The following is a 20,736-nucleotide window of genomic DNA, read 5'->3' as shown; positions in this document are numbered from 1 at the left end:
TAATGTCTATTATTTCTCTTGATACTCCCACTCTGGGTTTTCATCCGCCGATATTAGTGAGTACTAGGACACAGGTATGTGTATTTGAGGATAGAGACTGGACAAAATGCACAAGTTACTGACCTTCGGTAACTATATATCTGAAAGAAACATTAGTTAGTGTTAGATCTCTTACCTTAGAATATCCCCAGGCATCAGACTGGATCCGGAAAGTTTTCGTCAGCAGTACCTTGCACGTCGGTAGGCGTAGTCTGCAGCCACGCGTCCGTCATCAGCGTCGTGATCGCCGGGATGACGTCGTCGGAGTACTTAGACGCCGCCCTCGCGCGCTGACGTCAGTCCTGTACATAGCTTTACGTGCCAGGAACGCAGAGCCATGATAGAAACCGACACTGGTGCCATGTAACTAGGGCCCTGAAAGGGATTTCCTTAACCCTAGATATCGGTTCGCAGAACGGGGAGGATGGGTGGGCGGTAAGGAATCTAGCACTAACTAATGTTTCTTACAGATATATCGTTACCGAAGGTAAGTAACTTGTGCATCTGAAAGAAACACGTTAGTGTTAGATTCCTTACCTTAGAATAGATACCCCAGCAATACCAACCCCGGTGACTGGGATGTGCAATCTAGATAGAAGGAAAGCGCATGTTTTGGGTCCAGACGATGGAGCCTCTCTTCCTCTTTCGAGGGATGCGGAGGCGGAAAGAAGGTGGGCAAGGTGATGGACTGCTCGATATGAAAGGCTGTGACCACCTTGGGCAGGAAAGAAGGACGAGTCCTCAAGACAACCTTGTCCGGATGGACAGAGGGGAAAGGAGGTTTAGAAGATAGAGCCTGGAGCTCCCTCACTCCCCTGGCATAGGTGATGGCAACCAGGAATGCAGTCTTAAGAGTTAGAAGTCAAAGAGGACAGTTATGAAGTGGCTCAAAGGGAACGCACATCAGATACGTAAGTACAAGATTCAAGTCCCACTGAGGCATCACAAAGGGAACAGGAGGAAACATGTGTGTGATGCCTTTCAAGAATCTATTTACAACAGGGGACTTAAAAAGAGAAGGCTGATTAGGAAGCCTTAAGAAGGCTGAAATGGCCAAAAGTTAGCCCTTGATAGTGCCCAGAGTAGAGCCCTGCTGGGCAAGAGAAAGAAGGAAGAGGAGAACCTCTTGAAAGGGAGGCAGAGAGCGGATCCACAGCTTTTGCTGTGCACCATGCCACAAATTTGTTCCACCTGCAGGCATATACTGTTTTTGTGGAGGGATGCCTGGCTGCCAGAATCACACCACAGACTTCAGGAGGCAAGTCAAATGGGCTCAACTGCCGCCGCTCAATCTCCACACATGTAGGTGCAGACTGGACAGGTTTGGGTGGAGAACCGTCCCCTGCTGCTACGACAGAAGGTCCTCCTGAAGAGGCGGTCGAATCGGGGGATTGACTGACATGTTGAGTAGCTCGGGATACCAGTATCTTCGTGCCCAGGCCGGAGCCACAAGGATGACTTGGGCCCGGTCTCGCCTGATCTTCTTCAGCACTGTGGGCAGAAGTGGTATAGGCGGAAAGGCGTACAACAGACCGCAGCTCCACTCACGATGAAAAGCGTCACCGAACGAGTGCCGCCTTGGAAATTCCAGTGCGCAAAACTGATGACATTGCGCGTTCTCTTCGGTGGCGAATAGACCTAACCAAGGCTCTCCCCACTGCTGAAAGAGACCTTGTGCCACGTCCGAGTTCAGACACCATTCGTGATCCATCATGCACTGGCAGCTGAGTTCGTCTGCTCTGGCGTTCAGGGGACCTGCCAGGTGTTGAACCACCACAGTGACGCTCTGGTATTCCAGCCATGTCCTGAGGCGCAGAGCCTCCTGACAAAGGGTCCACGACCCCAACCCACCTTGTTTGTTGCAGTACCACATGGCTGTGGTGTTGTCCGTGAACACCTGCACTACACTTCCCCGGACAGAGGGAAGGAATGCCTTCAGAGCAAGTCAGATCGCCCGCAGCTCCAGAAGGTTGATATGGAGCCGGGACTCCGCCGGAGACCAGAGGCCTCTGATCTCCACCTCTCCCATGTGGCCCCCCAATCCCAGGAGGGCGAATCCGTCACTACTACATGCTCCGGTTGGAGTAGGGAGAGGGATCTGCCGCTGACCCAATCGCGGTTCGAGAGCCACCACTGCAACTGACTCGCAGTGCCCTCGGAGATCAGGACGTGGTCGTACAGGTTGCCCTGAAGTTGTGCCCACTGAAACTTCAGGTTCCACTGCAGAGCCCGCATGCGCCACCTGGCGTGATGCACCAGAAGGATGCAGGAGGCCATCAGCCCCAGGAGCCACAGCGTCAATCTTACCGAAACTCGGGATAAAGGCTGAAAGATCGGAATCAGAGCCTGAATATCCCGAAACCGCTGTTCGGGGGGATAACCCCGAAACAGTGCAGAGTCCAGAACCGCTCCGATGAAAAGGAGCTTCTGAGTGGGGCACAGGTGTGACTTCGGCACGTTGATGGAGAACCCCAGCGAGTAAAGAAGGTCGCCGTAGTCTGGAGGTGGGAGACGACTGTTTGGGGCGAGTCGGCCTTCAACAACCAATCGTAGAGATAGGGGAAGACTGAAACCCCTGATCTGCGCAGATGAGCTGCGACCACCGCCATCACTTTCGTGAACACCCGAGGGGCGCTGATAAGGCCGAAGGGGAGCACGGTAAACTGAAAGTGCTCGTGGCCTACCGTGAACCGCAGGTAGCACTGGTGGGCCGGCAGGACGGGGATGTAGAAATAAGCGTCCTGCAAGTCCAACGCTACCATCCAGACTCCAGGGTCCAGGGTAGCTAGGACCTGAGCCAAAGCCAGCATCTTGAACTTCTTCTTCCGGAGGAAGCCGTTGACGCTCCGGAGGACCAAGATAGGGTGTAGGCCTCCTTTGCCCTTCTTGGGTACCAGAAAGTAGTGGGAATAGCAACCACGTCCTACTTCTTGCCCAAGAAAGCACTCAATGGCCCCCTTGGCCAAGAGGGCCATAACTTCCTCCTGCAGAAGTTGTAAGTGATCCCCGACATGCGGTGGTACTGCAGTGGCATGGCTAGAGGGGCCGCCTCGAAGATGAGGGAGTAGCCCCTTCAGACGATTTGCAGCACCCACCTGTCTGATATGATGGAGCGCCAGTGGAGGAGGTGATGGCGAACCCTGCCCCCCACTGCCGTCAAATGGGCCTGAAATGCCGGACTAGGAAGGCTTAGAGGCAGATGCTGCGGGGGCGGATGTGGACTGATCTTGCCGTTGTCCCCCGGTACCGCCACGGCTGTAACTACGTCCGGGACCTGGTTGAGACTGGTTCTGCGGCCTGTGGCTGGCTGGACGAGTGGGGGCGCCCCTTCCTTGGCCACAAATGGGCGAAAAGCGGATGTTTTCTGGAGCTGGCCTAGGCCCAAGGACTTGGCCATAGCCCTGGAGTCCTGAAAACGCTCTAGCGCACTATCCGCTTTGTCGCCAAAGTGGCGATGGCCATCAAAGGGCATGTCCATGTGTGTGGCCTGGACATACCCCGAGAAGTTGGTAGACCGCAATCAGGCATGGCGATGAACCGTCACTGTCGTGGAAATCGCTCTGCTCAGCGAGTCCGTGGTGTCAAGTCCACATCTAATCGAGTACCGTGTTGCATCCCCCCCTCCACCAGGGCTTGGGCTAGCTGTGTCCGGGTCAGGAATGCGGTCTGGGACGTAGAGGCCTGAATCAACAGGCTCTCGGGGTGGGGTGAACGGACAGAAAGCAGGGGTCGCCCAGAGTCAGGCGGTGGCGTCGGGCTACGTTCCGATCCACAGGGAGGCCTGTAGCGGGCTTGGACCAGGTGCCCATCAGAACGTCGGTGAGGGCTTCGTTAAACGGCAGTAGAGGCTCCGACGAGCTTGCCTGCGGTTTGAGCACCTCAGTGAGGAGGTTAGTCCTTACGGTGGTGACAGGGAGCTCAAGAGCCAAGGCCTTGGCTGCCCTGTTCAACACCACACTATAAGAAGCCCCCTCCTACGAAGCCACAGAGGGAGGAGAGGTGAATTCAGTGTCAGGCGAAGTGTCTAGATCACTGGCCTCCCCCAGCTCATCTGCCCAGTCCTGGCTCAACTGGAACTGCTGTGCCAGAGGGTCCTCAGACCCCCCCAGTCTTCCTCGTCAGCCATCTCCTTGAAACCAGGCAAAAATGATGGAGCCAGGTCGTAGGTGAAGTGGTCACCCATCGGCGTCGGAGACGACGCCGAGCGGCGCCGTTCCGGCGTCGCACCCGGACCGGGGCTGAAACCGGGGCCGGTGTCATCCGAGGAAGGCACCGGGAGCGACACCCTCGGGGTCGGCCCCAGCGGAGGAGTCGTGAGGTTGACTGGCGACGAGCCGGATTCAGGCCTGGATCCTGCGGGGCCCTGCGGTATCAGGACCAAAGTTGACGACGGCGCGGGGGCCGGAGCTGCCGGCCCGCAAGGGCTCCCAGTCGGACCCACAGGGCCCGAATGTGCCTCAACAGGTGCAGACGGAGGGAAGTGAGTCCTCATGTCCCCAAGAAAGTCACGTATCTTCTCTGGCGCCGCGTGCAGCCCAGGTACCGGCAGGTGTGGAGCTGGACGCGGCTCCGACTGAGCCGCACAGACAGTGTCGCCCGAACCCCTGGCCGTGTCGCGTGTGCATCGGGGGGAGTCGGAAGAGCGATGATGCCTCTTTGACTTCTTTTTCGAATGCCTCGACTTACCGGAGGACTTGGAACCCGACGAGTGGTGGTGACTCGACAAACGGCGATGACTGCTGCTCCGCGACCGGTCCCTCGACTTCCTCCTCGAGCCGACTGCCGGAGCTCGAGCAGCTTATGGGACCGCTTCCGTCTAGCCTTCGAGGTCAAGGCCCAGCAGTCAGGGCACGACTTGTCATCGTGGTCGGCCCCGAGGCAGTAAACGCACCGATGGTGGGGATGGTCACCGACATCAGGCGATGACAGGCATCGCAAGGTTTAAAACCAGGCATCCCTAACGGCACCGACTCGACTCGGAATCGACTCGAAAAGTGATCAAAAGAGATCAAAAAATGTAGTAAAAAAATGACTAAAGTACTGCTCCCTCCGGATCTGCCCTTGCTGGTGCGGAAAAAAGAAGAACTGACGTCAGCGCGCGAGGGCGGCATCTAAGTACTCCGATGACATCATCCCGGCGATCAAAACGCCGACGTACGCGAAGCGGCAGACGACGCCTACCGACGCGCAAGGGTACTGCTGACGAAAACTTTCAGGATCCAGTCTGACGCCTGGGGATATTCTAAGGTAAGGAATCTAACACTAACGTGTTTCTTTCAGATTGGAGGAACGTGTGCGTTGGTACGTGTGATCTGAAGTGGGAAACAAAGGTAAGAGGGTAATAGCTAATAAAGGTGCTCCGTGGGTTCGTATGGAAGGTGTGTGGAATGTGATAAAAATTATGAGCCTTTTGGGCAACAGCTTGTCTTTAGGAATATGAAAGCTATATTGTTTGGTTTCTAGGAGCAGTGTTTTCAAAAATGCTGCACCGCGGATTTTGTGGGATCTCAACAGGGATACTTATTTTGCGGGATGCATTGTCATCCCTTTGGGTTCTCTTATTCCGCTGAGAAAAGGGATGGGGTAAATTAATGGCTTGTCACCAGAGGATAGATGAGAGTGTGTCTGATTTTTTTTACTTGAGTTGAAGGTGTCCTTAGATTCTAGTGGGCAGGAGTTGCCTCCTGAAAGGGGATTTGATTGCTTGTTCATAGATTTGTTACTAATGTGTTTTCTGAAATAGCAGCCTTGTTGTAGACATTAGAGAGTACTTGGTCTACATTGCTTAGTTCTGTTACATATTTAACATAGCACAATATTATGAGTGTTTCTGTGGGGTTTTTCGGATCTATTAGTAGTATTAGTTGTAACACACATCTTGCACCCTCTTGCTTTGACTATTGATCCTTTTACCGTGGATTCTCAGTTTGTGTTAATGTCTAATTAAGGTGAGAATGTGATGGGTTTGGCATCCTACTACTATTGCTCTCCGGCAGGTGAATGTATGATGATGGGTCTTAATGTAAGTAGTGAATAGTGTTTGCCCTCCGTCCCCTGAGTTTTGCAGATACGCCATTTTTTATGGGTAATAGGCGATGCAGAGGTGGGATTGCTATAGATATCACCGGTTTTGATCTAAGATATAGACAATACTATCTTGCCTCGTATCCCTTACTGTCGGATACATTGGGTGAGAAAGGTGTTGGTGAGGAGACAACTATTAAATTGTAATAGCCCCATTATTTTAATTATGTCTACAATTTTGTGACTGATTGATGAGAAGTTAACGAAAATGTGGTTCTCCAACTTCCTGCTGTTTTAGCCATTGCTATACTTCTGCTAATGGGTCTTCCCGCTGATCAATATTTTTCTATCACTGATCTAAAAAACATTCTTTGGCAGGACTATTTATTTTAATAATAGGTCTTTGTCCAGATTCACATTGACTGGTAGGTGTCATATGAAAGGCTACAATGGTTCTTTCTGGGGTGATAATTACTTTGAGTTAATCAGAAATTCAATTAAATTGAACATTGTACAAGATCAACAAATGAGAAACATCAAATTATTTGTACATGTGATAGGAACACAATCAAACCAACTATGATATGCTTGGGAAAATTCTTATTTTATACGATTTCAAGGACATATATAAACAAGATAATGGAGGCTGTCAAGTGAAGCGATATACAGGTGAGAAGAAACAAGGTGACTTTAAGTGCTCAGTGCACGTGGTGACGTGAATGTAATATATACAGTGAGAATATCTACAATACTAACAGGAGAAAGAATGAATAAAATGGTCTGCATTAGAAAGAACAATGTCTCCAGTAGGCACCACTATTGCTTGTGAATTTGAACCAAGAGATTTGTGAAAAGCTGAACCAAAAAGTTTGTTGACGTTTTGACCCATGTGATGCACTATTCAGCAGTTATCTTCTTCAGGACTGGGGGTGTGGTAGAAGACAGCCTAAGAGTATTAAACAGGGTGTTCAGAAATGTGTTTCAACTAAATCGCAGTTACAAGAGCCCAACGGGAACAGACTCAAATGGCTATGAGGATTTAATCCTATTAATGGTCATACAGAAGAATCCCCGGACACCCTGTTGGGTGCCCTCATTGGATAGTAAAAACAACAAGTGATGGACCGAATGTGGATCAATGTCACACATTCACCCCAGTCAAAAGATCTGGGCCTGAATCCATCGTTTTTTTGCACTCCACACCACCCTGGGTTAGACAATGGCGATATGCATATCAGCTCTGACCCTGTTGCCCCATGGGAACAGTCCAGTCCGAACTACAAAAGCCATGTCCTTCCCAGAACGGAATCAAGCATCCGAGGACCGGACCGGTTTCGAGGTAACACCTCTCATCAGCCCGGCTAGCTTGACTCCAAGTGGTGTGGAGTGCCTGGGACCCACGTCTGGACATACAATTGCCGCCCTAAGTGCGCTGTGGATGCCCAGACGTGGGTCCCAGGCACTCCACACCACTGGAGTCAAGCTAGCCGGGCTGATGAGAGGTGTTACCTCGAAACCGGTCCGGTCCTCGGATGCTTGATTCCGTTCTGGGAAGGACATGGCTTTTGTAGTTCGGACTGGACTGTTCCCATGGGGCACAGGGTCAGAGCTGATTTGCATATCGCCATTGTCTAACCCAGGGTGGTGTGGAGTGCAAAAAAACGATGGATTTGGGCCCAGATCTTTGGACTGGGGTGAGTGTGTGACATTGATCCACATTTGGTCCATCACCTGTTGTATTTGCCCATTGGATAGTAAGCACGCATGTGTCCATAACAATAGGATCTAATCCAGTGGATATCGACAATTAAATCCACAATAGCCATATTTGGCTAGAATCAGTTAGGGTGCATGTACTTTCAAGTGTTAAGAAAAGTTACGCGCGGTTAAAAGGGCACACTGTTGCCCGGTGACCGGAGGTTTTGCAAAAGAAGCACGGGAGTCCGAGGCAGGACCCCCATAGGTAAGTGAGCGTGCATGTGCAAGATGGAAGGATCTAATCCTGTTACTGCCAGCGGATCAATCCACAAAGAACGTGTTGGATAGATAACGTGTGCTTCAATATTCAAAGATGTTACGTGCTGTTAAGGTCTCCAGATCGGAGGTGAAGGCTCATCGGTGTAGGCGATGCTCAAAAGCAAGGTTTGGGAGTAGTGGCCAGCATCTAATGTTCTTGTACTGGTCCATTGGTATCTATCAAAGAGGGAGTTCATAGAAATTGAAAATGAACAGGGGCAGTGCGTACCGAAGATTGGTAAGACACTGATGGTTAACTCAGTCTTACCTATAAGTCAAGTGGGCGGGTGGCTGTCAAGAAACTTTTGCCGCTCCGAATGTGGGGAGGCGGGAGGTTTTTAATCCGATCCCAGACATGAAACCAGTCCTTAATCCTGTGGATTGTAGAGGAAATAAGGAAATGGGGTACGGTACATGATAATGTAGAGTTTGGGCTGTGGATGTGTTCAAACAACGCGATCTTTGGCTTACCTGGCAACGAGTACTGGCGCATAACGGTCTCGCCAGCAACTGGCCTGTTTGAGAATACGTGCTAGGTCATGCAGAGCGTACTGATTGATGCGCACGTAGGGAATATGCGTTGCCCCTGTCAACCGAACGTGGCCGTGCGGCTTGACCAATGGGAGTGGGGGTGTGCACATTTTGACAGCGTGCACACCAAAGCAACTCTGGTTGCTTGCAGCAGCTCAATGCTATCAGTGGCGTCAGTGATGCCGAATTCAGCAACATGTGGTTTGCAGAATGGTGGAATAATTCAAGGGCTAAAAGTTAGTGTTTAAAATACGAAGTACAATGCGAAATATCAACACTGATATTCAATGGTATGTTCAGTAATGTGTAAACAATTAACAACATTTCCATGCAATCAGTACCTTTTACAGGGGTTGTTAGGAAAAAAAAGAAAACATTCATTGATGTGCCGGGTGAGGCCAAAAGCATGCGAGGTTACAATGCAGGCCAATATTACTGGGATAGCTGACACCAATTCAGGTTGGACCTGTTACTGTTTGGATGTAGCGTCAACACGTGATATGATAAAAACGTTATGCAGTGATACCAAGTAGTCAAATAAACACATGACAGCAATTCATTGAAAGCATATTAAGGGCATATTCAAATACATCAAGAAAATGGTGTTATGCTGTTCCTGAGGATAACACCATTTTGTTGATACTTTGACAGGGGTTCCTGTTTATGCTGGACCTCCCACTCCTGTGTGAATGGAAACAGCCCCGTAATCCCTCGTATTTGAATGAATATTCAAATACAATCACAACCCAACATGGGCGGTAGATACATGTATCAAATAAGTGAATTGCTAATTGATATATGGAAAGTGACATTGTATAGAGACAGAAGTTAATTGAACGGGGATGGAGGCTAATCCAGTGTGAGATAACCTAGCTCTCCTATCCTTTCAAAGTTGTCCCATCTGTTTAAAGATCTCCTCCTGTTCGTTCAATCCCTGGTCCACAGTGTTTTGAGTGTCTATCCACCTACACTCCTTAAAGCTCAGTGATGTGGAAATTGCACCCCCTCGGGTGTGCACCTATCTTTTCCACCACCCACCATTTCAAACTTTCTGGTATGTGATCGAGTGAAACACAATGCTCTACCAGGGGAGCCCCTTGTACTCTGCAACCCTGCTCATATGTTGTAGGACTCTAGCCTTGATTTTTTGTGTGGTTTGTCCTATGAATAACAAGTCACAAGGGCATTTGATTGCGTATATGACATTGTTACTGTTGCAGTTCATGTGTAGGGGGAGATTGTCCGTGGTTTTGGTATGTAAATTATGTGCCTTTCACTGTTTGTGAACAGGCCTTGCAGTGGCCACACTTATGGTGCCCAGTCATGGGTGATAATCCTAGCAACTGCCTTAGAACGGAGAGTGCGGGAGGTTCCAGGTAGGCTTTCACCACATTATCCTTTATGTTCCTTCCTCTCTTAAAGGCAAAGATGGGATCTTCTGTAATGCCGAGTTCACTGGAGACTAAGTTCCAATTCTTCTTCACAATCTTTTTGTTCTCGTTGCTTCTTGCGTTGAATGTGGTGACACAGACAATGTTGTCCCATTCTCCTGTGGGTGGTTTTACTTCTGAGAGGGAGTTGCGTGGACAATACTAAGCTTGTTTCATTGGTCTTTTGAGCAACCCACTGGGGTATCCTCCTTCCTTGAGGCGATCAGTCAGGGTCTCAGACTCTTTAAAGAAATCAGTTCATCTGGTACAATTTCTTCTCAGCCTAAGAAATTGTTCATAGGGCAGTTTATCTCTCAGGCTTCTTGGATGATGTGAATCATATTTAAGCAAGGTGTTTCTTTCTGTTGGCTTTCTGTAGAGATCCATGAATAATAATCCTTACTCCACTCGAAAAGTTAGATCCAAGAAGTTGATGCTTTGGTTACTGTATGACATTGAGAACTGGATATCATGGGATCTGTTGTTCAGCCAATTTTTCAAATTCATCAGGAGCGATTCAGTGGCAGTCCATATCATTAACACGTTATCTATATACCGCTTCCATGCAGTGATATGGTCAATGAAGGGGTTGGTGGAATTGTAGAGGTATTCATCCTCATATGAGTCCATGTAGATGTTTACTGGGCTGGGAGCGAATCCAGTCCCCATAGCGAGGCCTTTGCATTGATAGTAGTATTGATTCCCGAAGATGAAATAATTCTCCGACATTGCAATTTCCAGTAGCAATACCAAGAAGCCAGTTGGTACCCAATGCAGTCTAGGACGTTTTTCCAGGGTTTCCTTGGTCACTTCCAATGCCCTCATTTGTGGTATGCTAGTTTACAATTAAGACACATCAAGGGTCACCAAGAACTGGGTATTGGTGTCAAAGGGTTGACCTTCCAACAGCTTAATGACGTGGATTGTGTCTCTTACAAATTATTTGGTTTGCACAACCCACGGTTGAAGGAAGTTGTCTATATACTGGTTGAGGGGTTCCAGGAGTGAGCCACATCCCGAAATGATCGGTCTCCCTGGGGGTTTCTCCAGGCGCTTGTAAACCTTTGGTAAGGTGTAGATTATGGGAATCCTAGACTCCTTCTTATTTAAGAGGTCATGTTCCCGTTGACTCAGGAATCCCTGGGCTAGAACGTCCTTGGTCAGATTCCCAATTAATTTCTTGATCTCTAGTGTGGGATCTTTCGGTATGGGGTGGTAGCTCTCTCTTACACTGAGTTGTTGCTCAATCTCGTGTATATAGTCAGATGTGTTCTGTACAACCACCCCTCCGCCTTTGTCAGCCGCCTTGATGACAATGGTTTAGTTGGATCCTAATGACTGTAAGGCACATCTTTCTTCTCTGCTGATGTTATACCTGATGTACTTGTGCTCCTTGAGTAAGTCCATGGTTTCTTTGAGCACAATCTGTTCGTATGCCAAGATCTTTTGACTCATCAGATATCCGGCAGGGGTGAAAGTAGATGATGGTCTGAAATTGGTGGCGGAAGCCTTGGGGTTGTATTCCTTATTGGCAATGTGGTATCTGAGTCTTATTTATCTGAAAAACATTTGTAACTCCAACTTGATGTTGAAGGAGTCCGGTGGAGTAGTTGGAACAAAAGTTAGTCCTTTAAAAAGAATGCTTTTCTCTGCGTCAGACAGTCTATAGTCAGACAAATCGATGATGGGATCAGGGTGGGCAAGTGTTATGGCATTGGGAATTACTTGTGTCGGGTCGGGAACTTGAATAAGGTCCGGAGCAGTACAATCAGTTCCAGTACACAGACCAACATCGGAGTCTGTGGGATCTGTGAATATAGTCTGTGGTACCAGGGTTATGAGGTCTACCATCTGTATATCTGCCTGCGAGTTTGGATTTCGCCATGCAATTCCGGTTGGTAGAGCAATACTCGGGAGTTGCCCGTTGGTTGTTCCTGCCCTTGTTCCATCCTCTTGGGCGTTCCCAGTTCTGCTCTGTACCCCCATCTCTGTTGGAGCTGCGGTTGCCTTCTCCTAAAATAGGCTGGTTGCCCTGGTACATTTGTCCCAGATTCCCTTGGCGGCTCGTGGAAGGTCTGTCTGAAGCTGTGTCAGAGCCGATGCCAAAGGAAGAGTCCGAAAAGGTCACGAAACTCCTAGGACCTTGTCTACTTCTGTTTGTAAAGAATCCCTGGCTATCCTGTTGATAGTATTCGTCTGCTAGATAGGGTTAAGTGACCTTTTTGTCGTAATTTCTTTTGTCTTTTGACAACTTGTCCAACTTTCTATTTAATTTTACTGTGTTGAACTCAGCTAGTACTTTCACTGCTCGCTCAAGTGCTTCTTTTGCTTTAGTCAGAGCCCTATCTTCAATGATTGCTTCTTCAAGCTCTGCTAATTATAATGTTAACTTCCTTACGTACTCAATTGCAGTTTCAATCCCTAGCACCATCCAGTGCCTTGAGCAATTATTTACAACAAAACTGAAGCCCTCTCTGAACTTTGGGACGTCTATGACCTTAGCGGGCGAATTTTCGTTATGTACACATGCGCGCTTGCCAATGGAGGCACCCGACAGGGACTCCCGGGATTCATCTGTATGACAATTAATAGGATTAACTCCTCATAGCCATTTGGGTCTGTACCCTTGGGGTCTTGTAACTGCAATTTAGTTGGAACACATTTCTGAACACCCTGCGTAATACTTTTAGGCTGTCTTCTACCACACCCCAAGTCCTGAAGAAGACCTGCTGTGACCGCCGAATAGTGCATCACATGGGTCAAAACATCAACAAACTTTTTAGTTCAGCTTTTCACAAATCTCTTGGTTCAAATTTGCAAGCAAAAGTGCTGCCTACCAGAGATATTGTTCTTTCTCATGCTGACCATTGTATTCATTCTTTCCTCTGTTAGTATTGTAGATATTCTCACTGTATATATGACATTCACTTCACCACGTGCACTGAGCACTTAAAGTCACGTTGTTTCTTGTCACTTTTATATTGCTTCACTTGACAGCCTCTATTATCTTGTATATATATGTCATTTAAATCGTATAAAATAAGTATTGTTCCAAGCATATCATAGTTGGTTTCATTGTATTCCAACCACATGTACAAATAATGTGGTGTTTCTCATTTGTTGACCTCGTACAATGTTCAATTTAATTGCATTTCTGATTTACTCTTGTGCTGTAAAGTAATTATCAAACCCGACAGAACCATTGAAGCCTTTCATATACATACCCAGGTTCTGAGGGACACAGTGTAACCCTATTATATTTACTTCCTGGTAGGAGTCATAGGCTCTGCTGCGCTTCTTAGGACTATGCCGAAAGAACAAGCATCTAATGTTTAGACACAGGGCAAAGGTGTAGGGACAGACCAGTTAAAAAGTTATTGCATTCAGCTTCGAATGGCCATGAAGCATGCTTTTCAACAGTTAGGTATTGTCGATATGAGGTCACCTACTTAGGCCACCTACTGTCGAAGGGGGGGTAGGGGAGTGGCTCCTTGGCAAACTAACACATCAAAGAAGTGCATGAGGTGCATGAATGCTTGAAGCAATCTTTGCAAAGAACAAACTGCACTTTATTTGGCTCCTGTGCTTGGTACAAATTGTTGCGTGCCGTTTTGTGTTGTAAGTATATGAGACGGCTTGTTGTGCCCTTTCTGTCTTTGACTCTACCGCAAGAGCCCTCCTGAGCTGTCTAGGGGCGGTCATGATGGTGGCCGTCTTCATATGACAATTGATTGGACTTGTTTTAGCCACTGATTTCACAGATATGGTGACCCGAACACGCCCTGGAATAAAAGAGACACAGCACCTTACGAGTGCACGTCTAACTGGCTACAAATTAGCATTGTTCGCAAAAAATATTGTGATCAACAGATCTGCCACTTTGAACTCAGCCATGTTACTGCCCCTTCCGTCTGCCAAATGATGGAATTGAAAAGGAAAAAGAGAGGAAAGGACGGGTAGACTAGACTGATGTTCCCTTATCTGACCCTCAAGGTGAACTATAGGTTGCTGGCTCTTATTTAAATTCCCAGGTGGCACCACCACTATTGCTTATGTTACAGCAGCACTACATACATTTGCAGAGACTTCACAAGTCCCTTATGAGTTAGCACAAGTCAGTTTTTTGCAAAGTGTAGTGTTCACCGAAAAATAACTGATGACGTGGGAAGGGAAAATGTTTGCAAATCAGACAGCTAAGGAAAATGATCAAACTGAAATGAAAAGAATGCTTGTAGTAGACCCTGCTGGGTGGATACCGGAAGTCACGATGTTTAAGTTGAAAGTACAGCACACTTGAAAGGGCAAGGGAATTGAAAGGACAAGGGATGGTGAATTGATAGGCCAGGGAAGAAAAAGAATGTTACCAGATGCATATGTATTTCCAGTGGTTATGATGAGACATTGCCTAGCCTGTACACTCTATGGTGCGCATGATGCACAATTCTGGAAGTGGGTACCTGTATGCCCAACCCCCAATAAATTTGCAAGACACACTTTTCCTTTTTTTTTAGGTTCTTCAGATGAATAATATAGGAATAGACAGATGCAATGATTCGAAGTGTGTCCTGATTGTTCTTTAAGAGCTTAGTAAATGTATTAAGGCTTACACCACTACTCATTGTCGGTAAACAAAATTATCTTTGCCACTTAACTGAAAGTTTGTATTCTATTCGCTCATAGGTCCGGGACACCCTGCAGTCACAGCTGAGTGGCCAGGACGTGAATCTCAGCCTGGCTGCTTGTTATGGGCACTTCGAAGTGAATAAGACTGGGACAGAGCTGCAGGGAAATGAAGTGCTGAATGAAGCAGTACCACCGAAAAACAAAAGAGAGAGGAGCTATCCAGGAGCCCCAGCCTGTTGGTGCACTTGTGCTTGAGCCCCAGTCCATTGAGCCTCAGCCTGTGGGCCCACCTGTTTTTGAGCCTCTGCCCCTTGGGTCTGACACCCTTTTCCCTGACCCCTCTGTACTTGGAGTGACAAGGTACACTCTACGCCCCGACGGAGGGACAGTGCACCAAAGGGAAAGTAAGATTAGTAGGGATGGACAGCATTGCTGATGAATAGGGCGAACGTACCCTGCCTGTGTTACCAACAATAGCATAGGGAAAGGGAGATTGGTGCGTTGTTTGGACAGTCAACAAACAGGGCAAATGTATTGTGATTCTAAAGAAAGAAATACCATGCCTTGTAACGTGAGATTTGGATCCGAGCTAGACGCGTTGTTCCACCGCCTGTGCTCAACAGCGCCTACGCCTGATGAACAATAGGAGCCTGCCAGTCATGGCTCTCTGAAGGACACTGGAAAGATGAGTTTTACCCATCCTTTTGTTCCCTGGTCACCAATTCCATTGTATTGCATTTCTCTCCCAATCACCATGTATCCTTTTGATTGCCCCATTATTGAAGAAGAACAGCCATTTGCAGCACCGCGTCTAGAGAAGGGCTGGTCCAAAAAGAGAAAATAGTCTGTTCATCATTTGTTTGGTGCAACACCCTCACAGCCCGAACATGTTTTTGTGATGTAGGCCCTGCATAAGGTCAAGCATAGATTGTCCTATATTGAAAATGTTTTCTATCAGCTGAAATGTATAAAGAAACAGGTACATGGACATTATCATGGTGGGCTTGGATTTTGTTTGTGACATGGGGTTGGAAGACACTTCTTGGTTTAGTCGTAATTGCTGATACTATTTTTCCATGCTGCCTCTGCATACACTGTCTCCCAGTTCGTTTGCCTGCTGTGTAAGTACCCTGAACCCTATATTGAAGGAATAGGCTTGCATCTGACATACACCATGAAAATGGCACGTGGTCACTTACAGTGGTTTTGGGGCATATTCGCATCTTGGGGTTGAAAGATTATTGTTAGAAATGGGATTTCTGGTTGGCTAGGGCTTGCGCCAAAGCCAGGCAGAAACCACCATTCCTAAGGTAGGGTAAGGAAGTCACCCGCCAAGACAACCCCTGCTCACCCTCTTGGTAGCTTGGCACGAGCAGTCAGGCTTATCTCGGAGGCGATGTGTAAAGCATTTGCGCACGCACCCACCAGCAACAACATCCAAGGCCCCCCACAAAAGGAACTCCACACAAGGTATATGTAAAAATAGCCTTTGTATTACAAAACACCTTAGATAGGAACACACACTTTACAATGTGGCATCTATAACACATTCAGAGATACAGCACAGGAGAACACATGATGCATAAACACACATTCAGGGGTTCAAGGAACAAGGCACATGATGCATCTACAACACATTCAGAGGTGCAGCAAAGAACACTTTGCAGAAATCACATTAGCACAGAACTTATGACTATACCCAGGCCAACTGGCCTCACTTGGGCTAGGACGCCCTATGTCACAATGTCAGGACAGGCTGCAGGTAGCCAAGAACACCTAAACGTGGCAGCTGCCCACGAAGTGCTGGGCAGCTGTAGATGATGGGGCCAACGTGGGAGCCTCTCAGGGCTCTAACAAAGCACTTGTGTCCCCCAAGAGCCTCTCTTGGCTCTAAAACTAAGTAATGCCTGAGCCCCTCGTGGGCTCCTTATCGAATGTAGCGCCTGAGCCCCTCGTGGGCTCCTCAAAATGAACCATAGCGCCAAAAACGAAGGGGGAGCCTTGCAGGCTCTAAAGCAACCAAAATTCCCCCTTGAGCCTCGGGGCTCCACTCCTCAGAAATGCCCCTTAACGATGGAGAGGCCCTCTGCCATCCGGGGCCGCTCTTGAACCACTGCTGAGCCCCCCAAACATCCACACTCAACGGGCTGCTGTGGCGGGGGCTCATCTATGCGGCGGCTCCCTTCACCCTTGTGGCCGGACTTCTTTCTCTCCGGCCGCACTTGCACACGCAGGCTTCTCCTGCCGGGGCTCCCTCCAGGACACGGGAGCCCGCAACACCTAGGCTCCTCTCTTTAGGCGGCATCTCCTCATTCAGCGTGGGGCTCGCTCCATCATACAGGAGCCCCGCGCAGACCCACCGGCTTCCCCTCTCTCTCGGGCAGCTTTCCCTTCTCGGTGGCGGCGGGCGGGACTTCCGGCCAGGCCGCGCTGTGATTGGCCGCCGGCCAACCACTTCCGGGTCACGGCGGGCAGCGCGGCGGCCCTTCTCGGGCATGGCAGGCGGGGGATGACTCGACCGAGGGGTAGGCTCCCTCTAATTTGAATATGAAGCGAGGTGGGCACTCCCGTTTCCTCACGCAATCCTGGGCAAATGTCGGGTGGGCACCGGCCTCCAGTAAACAAAGCGCTCCCAAGCGCTATAAAGGCAATTACAGGTAGGACAGGAAAACAGCGCTCCCAAGCGCTAGAAGGACAGATAAAGCGCTCCCAGGCGCTTTAGGGGAGAAATGAAGCGCTACCAAGCGCTTAGGGGCCAAATCAACACTCCCCAGCGCTATAAGTAATATCAAGCGCTTCCAGCTACAACAGGTCCTGGGGGGGCTGCAAAGAAAGGCAAAAGGGGTCCCAGGACTAAGGCAGAGTCCTCCATCAATCCAGGGGCTGGGCAGGGCCCAGGGAGGCAAGTCTTCCCCTGAGCCCCAGCAGCAGCATGCCCCTGGCAGATTCCAGTTAGAAAAAACAAGAACATTTTAGATGGAGACACAGCCCCTTTTTATACATTGAATTCCTTTGTCTATAGGTGCAGGGTGGGGAAAGAACCAGTCGCAGCTGGTCTGGGAGCACCCTTGATGTGCTCAGCCCCTCACTCTATTCACTGGCAGGGCTAGGATCATCAGTCGCACCACAGGGGACGGAGCCAGCATTGTGTGGGGAAAGCCCAGCCCAATTCAGGACCCAGGTGCACTCCTCCCCAGCCATCAGCATGCTAATCTCACACTCACCACTGGGCAGTCCCATCCAGACTCCTGGAGCCAGGCTCACCGGCCAGCTCCAGCCAATCACAAGCCAGACACAAATTTCACAAACATGCCAACTTCTAGAAGTGGCACTTCCACACTAGACACAATCATGCCGCATATAACATTGCGCAGGAATGTCTGACAAAATATCGAAATCAAAAATATCGAAATACAAAAATATCGGAACAAAAATATCGAAGTCAAAAACATAGGAATCCTATCCCTAACAAGGTAAGTACAAAAATATCGAAAAATTAATATCGTAGTACAAAAATATCGAAATTAAAAATATCGTTTTTTTAAATGTATTAATAATAATGTAAAAATAATTATAAAATACATATAATGTTACAAATATTAAATAAAAATATTAAAACATAATTAAAAAATTAAAACTAATAGATATACATTTAAAATAAATTTAAAACGTAATAATTTAATGTAATTTTATATTTTTTAATTTCATTTAATTGATTTAATTTAAATTTAATTTATTTTTACCCTGTATAACTGTACCCTAAAAACCCAAAACTGACCCTGAACCCTAAAAATACCCCTTTACCCAAAAATCCAAAACTGACCCTGAACCCTAAAAATATCCCTGTACCCCAAAAACCCAAAACTGACCCTAAACCCTAAAAATACTCCTTTACCCAAAAACTAAAAACTGACCCTGAACCCTAAAAATACCCCTTTACCCAAAAACTGAAAACTGACCCTAAACCCTAAAAATACCCCTTTACCCAAAAACAGAAAACTGACCCTGAACCCTAAAAATACCCCTTTACCCAAAAACTGAAAACTGACCCTAAACCCTAAAAATACCCCTTTACCCAAAAACTGAAAACTGACCCTGAACCCTAAAAATACCCCTTTACCCATGAACTGAAAACTGACCCTGAACCCTAAAAATACCCCTTTACCCAAAAACTGAAAACTGACCCTGAACCCTAAAAATACCCCTTTACCCATGAACTAAAAACTGACCCTGAACCCTAAAAATACCCCTGTACCCATGAACTGAAAACTGACCCTGAACCCTAAAAATACCCCGTACCCAAAATTTATTAATTAATATTATTTAATTACCAATTAATTATTAATTAACAATAACAATAAAGTAAATATATTAGCAAATTTGCTGTAATTAAGTTAATTTAATAATTAATATTATTTTGCCCAATTAATTAATTAAGAATAACAATAAATTATATATAAAAAATTACTATAATTAATGTAATAAAATAATTAATAATAATTAATTACCAACTAATTAATATTTATAAATATGTAAAAAATATATAATAATTAATTAACTAATTAATAGAAATTAATTACCAATTAATTATTAATTAAAATATGTACAAACATATATCGATTAATTAATTATTATTAAATTACTTCCCACCCTATTCCCCTATAAACCCATAACCCGCTACAGAACATATTTATCAATTAATCAATTAATTAAAAATAATTAACAATTAATTCTCAATTAATTAATTGATAATTCTTACTAATTAATAATTAATTTAACATAATTAAATTACTTCCCACCCTATTCCCCTATAAACCCACAACCCGCTACAGTAGTAAAAGACAATATTTAATTAAATTACATTAAAAATAAATAATAAAACATAATAAATACAATATAATATACACTAAATTTATTTAAAAATTGATATTAGTAACATCAAAGTTATTAATTTCGATATTGTTAACATCGATATTTACAACTTCGATATTACTGATATCATACCAATATCGATATTTAGACTGTCGATATTACTTACCTTCGATATTTTTGTATATCGATATTTAAACTTCGATATTTTGGTATATCGATATTTAAAACTCGATATTTTGTCTGTGTACCATTGCGCAGCATTCAATCACACAAGTCCGCACATACCAAACTCGAGCCTGCACACCCCACGCATCAGGAACTACCAGGGACACATACATTCCCTGTGCATTCCTATGGGAGGGCAGGCCTATCTTACTCCACGCACTCAGAGTGCGCACGCACTTTCCACTAGGACACAGTGAAAGTGCGCGGAAACCAAGACATCACTATAATTATTTAATAACACCAGACAAAAAGTTCTGGGGTGAACCTGCCAGAAGGGCCAAGTCCAACACAACCCCCTTCCAGCCAAAACGCAGGGTAGGCCAATCACCACTGTGATGGACTTCCCTGCTTTGGGCGATAGAACACGGACGCGGGCCTGCACTGCAGGGACACCCTCCGGTTCTACGCCACGTTGATCCATAAGACAAGCACATACTAAAAAAAAACAGGCCCAACCAGGCTACCCCACTGGTACTCCTTCATTGTCCACGGCTAGGACCAGGCCCTAGGTCACCCAGATAACACTGGTCCCTGCCAATCCACAGAGTGGGGGGTAGTAACCCCTGGCCTACACTAGCCACTCTCCATTCCCTTTCTCAGTATAGTTCCAATACTACCACTGATCCTTCAGCCTAGGGTCCGCACCCTCAGGCTGACCCAAGGTCACAGGCAAGAATGCCCCACCCTACCTCTACTTCTGAAGCACCCTCCAGAACACAGCTCTCCCACCTGGAGCAGTACTGCCGGACACCAGAACTACTGAAACCCTGTTCACCGATGTTCCACGTTCTTCAAACACTCTGGGAGATCTTCCTCAAATGACCTATTGGTACAGCCTAGGCCCCCGACCTGACGTTCCCTTCAGAAACATTCCAGGCCCTGAGACTGGGTTTCGGGCACCTGGAGACACGCAGTCCCACCCACTCCTTCTCCTCTGAGACAGGACGTGAGCCCCTACACCAAGACCTAGCTGGGC

The sequence above is a fragment of the Lissotriton vulgaris genome, chromosome 2_2 (genome assembly GCF_964263255.1).
Source record: "Lissotriton vulgaris chromosome 2_2, aLisVul1.2, whole genome shotgun sequence".
Classification (NCBI taxonomy): Eukaryota; Metazoa; Chordata; class Amphibia; order Caudata; family Salamandridae; genus Lissotriton; species Lissotriton vulgaris.
This window is presented reverse-complemented; position numbering follows the sequence as displayed.